Here is a 5,000-nt window from a genome sequence, read left to right as displayed (position 1 = left end):
GTCAACCCGCTCACGAAACTCTCTCTCGTCGTGGAATCCCCGCGTCGGAGAGTAAAACGCGAATTCATACTATGAAAACTTACGTCTCTCGACGATGGGACGATCCACGCGAAGAGTTGTTTACGTGCACGCGTATGGTGCGATTGCGTCGATTCGCTTTTCTGTACGGGGAGAAATAGAACGTTGAGTTGACTTATCGGGTCTTCGTTGGAATTACCGTCGCTGGCATTGTAAACTCCAGATGACCTTGTGATTCCTTCGTCGGGCACTGGTAAAGGGTGGCGATGATGCGTTCTATAATAGAAATACCCGTCGTAGCGTTTCTTCCGAGTCAACCCGCTCACGAAACTCTCTCTCGTCGTGGAATCCCCGCGTCGGAGAGTAAAACGCGAATTAATACTATGAAAACTTACGTCTCTCGACGATGGGACGATCCACGCGAAGAGTTGTTTACGTGCACGCGTATGGTGCGATTGCGTCGATTCGCTTTTCTGTACGGGGAGAAATAGAACGTTGAGTTGACTTATCGGGTCTTCGTTGGAATTACCGTCGCTGGCATTGTAAACTCCAGATGACCTTGTGATTCCTTCGTCGGGCACTGGTAAAGGGTGGCGATGATGCGTTCTATAATAGAAATACCCGTCGTAGCGTTTCTTCCGAGTCAACCCGCTCACGAAACTCTCTCTCTCGTCGTGGAATCCCCGCGTCGGAGAGTAAAACGCCGAAGGCTTACTATGAAACTTACGTCTCTCGACGATGGGACGATCCACGCGAAGAGTTGTTACGTGCACGCGTATGGTGCGATTGCGTCGATTCGCTTTTCTGTACGGGGAGTAATAGAACGTTGAGTTGACTTATCGGGTCTTCGTTGGAATTACCGTCGCTGGCATTGTAAACTCCAGATGACCTTGTGATTCCTTCGTCGGGCACTGGTAAAGGGTGGCGATGATGCGTTCTATAATAGAAATACCCGTCGTAGCGTTTCTTCCGAGTCAACCCGCTCACGAAACTCTCTCTCGTCGTGGAATCCCCGCGTCGGAGAGTAAAACGCGAATTCATAGTATGGAAACTTACGTCTCTCGACGATGGGACGATCCACGCGAAGAGTTGTTACGTGCACGCGTATGGTGCGATTGCGTCGATTCGCTTTTCTGTACGGGGAGCAATAGAACGTTGAGTTGACTTATCGGGTCTTCGTTGGAATTACCGTCGCTGGCATTGTAAACTCCAGATGACCTTGTGATTCCTTCGTCGGGCACTGGTAAAGGGTGGCGATGATGCGTTCTATAATAGAAATACCCGTCGTAGCGTTTCTTCCGAGTCAACCCGCTCACGAAACTCTCTCTCGTCGTGGAATCCCCGCGTCGGAGAGTAAAACGCGAATTCATAGTATGGAAACTTACGTCTCTCGACGATGGGACGATCCACGCGAAGAGTTGTTACGTGCACGCGTATGGTGCGATTGCGTCGATTCGCTTTTCTGTACGGGGAGCAATAGAACGTTGAGTTGACTTATCGGGTCTTCGTTGGAATTACCGTCGCTGGCATTGTAAACTCCAGATGACCTTGTGATTCCTTCGTCGGGCACTGGTAAAGGGTGGCGATGATGCGTTCTATAATAGAAATACCCGTCGTAGCGTTTCTTCCGAGTCAACCCGCTCACGAAACTCTCTCTCGTCGTGGAATCCCCGCGTCGGAGGGTAAAACGCGAAGGCTAACTATATATAAGAAATATATAGTATTATTTATGCCTGTGGTTCTCCGTTTGCCCTACTCTCAGATACGCGACTCGGAGAGTTACGAATAATCGTGATGGACCACGATTTCTGTACGTCTTACATCTTTCGACGATGGGACGATCCACGCGAAGAGATCATTCCTGCTTGCGTGAGGTGCGATAGCGCCGATTCGCTTTTCTGTACGGGGAGAAATAGAACGATGAGTTGACTTATCGGGTCTTCGTTGGAATTACCGTCGCTGGCATTGTAAACTCCAGATGACCTTGTGATTCCTTCGTCGGGCACTGGTAAAGGGTGGCGATGATTCGTTCTATAATAGAAATACCCGTCGTAGCGATTCGGCCGTGTCACCCGCCACGAAAATCTCTCTCGTCGTGGAATCCCCGCGTCGTAGAGTAAACGCGAAGGCTTGCTATAGAAGACTATAGTTTATACGCCTGTGGTTCACCGGTTGCCTGCTCTCCGGGGTACGCGATCGCGCAGGAGTTACGGAAGAACTTGATGGGCCACGATCTCCAAGCGGCTATATCTTTCGACGATGGGACGATTCACGCGAAGAGAACGTTCGTGCATGCGTGAGGTGCGATAGCGTTGATTCGCTTGTCTGTACGGGGAGAAATAGAACGATGAGTTGACTTATCGGGTCTTCGTTGGAATTACCGTCGCTGGCATTGTAAACTCCAGATGACCTTGTGATTCCTTCGTCGGGCACTGGTAAAGGGTGGCGATGATTCGTTCTATAATAGAAATACCCGTCGTAGCGTTTCGACCGATGTCACCCGCCACGAAATTCTCTCTCGTCGTGGAATCCCCGCGTCGGAGAGTAACCGCCGAAGGCTTGCTATAGAAGACTATAGTTTATACGCCTGTGGTTCACCGGTTGCCGGCTCTCCGGGGCACGCGATCGCGCGAAGGTTACGGAGGGACGTGAAGCGCCCGAGCAATGAAACGTCCGCAGGAGGAAACGAGCAACCGCCGAACATTGTTTCGCGACGTTTCCATAATGTATTGTCGTTTCGCTCGCATCCCGCTTCTTTCCCCTAGTTTCCTCGACGCGTAGTTTCGCAGCCTTAGTGGACGAATCATTCTCGATTCGAGGAAAGATATGCAGTGGGGCGTGCAATGAGCCCGCCAGAGACCACGATCTCCAATGCGTCTTTACATCTTTCGACGATGGGATGATCCACGCGAAGAGAACGTTCGTGCTTGCGCGAGGTGCGTTAGCGTCGATTCGCTTTTCTGTACGGGGAGAAATAGAACGATGAGTTGACTTATCGGGTCTTCGTTGGAATTACCGTCGCTGGCATTGTAAACTCCAGATGACCTTGTGATTCCTTCGTCGGGCACTGGTAAAGGGTGGCGATGATTCGTTCTATAATAGAAATACCCGTCGTAGCGATTCGGCCGAGTCACCCGCCACGAAACTGTCTCTCTTTCGTCGTGGAAACCCCGCGTCGGAGAGTAAAACGCGCGAAGGCTGTGACTGTAACATATATATATACAGTATACAATGCCTGTGGTTTTTGCGCGTGTCGGCTCTTCGGTATACGCGATCGGCCAGAGTTACGGAGGGACGGTGAAGCGCACGAGAAATTGAAACGGCCGCACGATTGGAACCGAGCAACCGTCGAACATTGTTTCGCGACGTTTCCATAATGCGTTTTCGTTTCGCTCGCATACCGCTTCTTTTCCCCTAGTCTCTGAGACGCGTTTTCGAGCCGTTCTTCTACTATCGATTCTCGTAGAGAGAAGGGACCGGGTAGTCTGGAAGTGGAACCCGCATCTTGCGTGTACCGTACACGGAATTGAGAGGACCGGCCGTGAAGCTCGTTTTAAAGCCGTGCGTCTGACACCCAACTCTTGCGCGCCAATTTCGCGGCAAGAGATAATATGGGACGAATGACCGGCAAAGAGCCAGCTGTGAAGTCTGTTTTTTTAATCGAATCCGTGGACGTGTGTATGCCGTAGCGTCGCTCGTCGTGTTCGTTCATGGTCGTTCCGAGAGAAAGAACGAAAGCGGTAACGAAGGGACCGGCCGTGAAGCTCGTTTTAAAGCCGCGCGTCTGACACCCAACTCTTGCGCGCCAATTTCGCGGCAAGAGATAACATGGGACGAATGACCGGCAAAGAGCCAGCTGTGAAGTCTTTTTTCATTATTTGCTTTCAATCGATCGATCGGTACGATTCGTGCAACGTTTCGCGCGATGCGACGCGAAAACATGCGCGCAACAATAGATGCGTCTGATCGGAAGAACGCGAGGGTCGACTGCACGCGATGGATTCAGTATCGGGTAGGATACAAAATATATCCCCGTCGTTTCCACGCGTGCGAGTCTTCTGCGTCTTTCGCGGGTTTTTGAATGCACTATACGCCCGGAACGTCGAGAAATATATACATATTACTTGAACGTTTTTCGTCTCGAAAGGCTTCGGTGTCGTCTCCAAGGCGACGCCTGAATCTCCTTCGCGCGCTGGTCGGAGATTCAGGTATCAACTTTTATCTTCTCTTTGAAAGAAGAGAGATATTAGGTCGAACAAATGAGAATAAAATTATATATGTGAAATATAAAATTTATACGATTACCCTGAACGGTGGATCACTTGGCTCGTGGGTCGATGAAGAACGCAGCTAATTGCGCGTCAACGTGTGAACTGCAGGACACATGAACATCGACATTTCGAACGCACATTGCGGTCCACGGATACAATTCCTGGACCACGCCTGGCTGAGGGTCGTTTACGTACCATACACTGCTTGCGTAGCTCTGTCAAATCCCCGCAGTCGTTCACCTCTTCGGATCGAACGTTTTTTTACCGAAGGGCGCAAAGAACGTTTCTGAGTCGGGTTAAGAGAAGGATGCTACGTACGAGCGAACGATGGGTGTCTCGTCGGCGTTTGTCGCGGACACGCGAAAATTCTGTGAATTTCACGGACAGTGTACGTTCTAGTTGTTGCAAAACGATCGGAATCGTTTGTATGGACTCGCGTGAGTGTTCGCGGCGTCGTGCGTCGTTCAATTACGACCGCCCGCGGATACCGCTCCACTGCGATATGGATCTGAGCGACAACTTTTTCGGCTGTTCGTGAGATGAACGGTTTCGTGTGTTTAGAAAAATTTTTTTTCCCGCGCTCCCGACGTCACCTGAAATGATGCGTCAGAGGTGAAAGAAAATATTAAGAAGTCGAGAGAGAGAGAGACTACACACGTTTTATTCATATTTTGTATACCGTGCGTGAGACGGATGTGCACGACACGTCGT

General features: G+C 50.5%; 1 non-coding gene across 1 annotated transcript; it reads left to right on the top strand.

Moving 5' to 3' along the window:
- Positions 1-4,320: 4,320 nt before the first annotated feature.
- On the top strand, positions 4,321-4,475 carry LOC143175881 (5.8S ribosomal RNA). Its single transcript, XR_013000529.1, has one exon. It is a non-coding gene; the product is annotated as a 5.8S ribosomal RNA (ribosomal RNA).
- Positions 4,476-5,000: the final 525 nt, after the last annotated feature.

This window comes from Nomia melanderi, unplaced genomic scaffold, assembly GCF_051020985.1.
Source record: "Nomia melanderi isolate GNS246 unplaced genomic scaffold, iyNomMela1 scaffold0241, whole genome shotgun sequence".
NCBI classification, from domain to species: Eukaryota; Metazoa; Arthropoda; class Insecta; order Hymenoptera; family Halictidae; genus Nomia; species Nomia melanderi.
The sequence above is the reverse complement of the archived record's forward strand: the minus strand, read 5'-3'. Positions and strand labels throughout refer to the sequence as shown.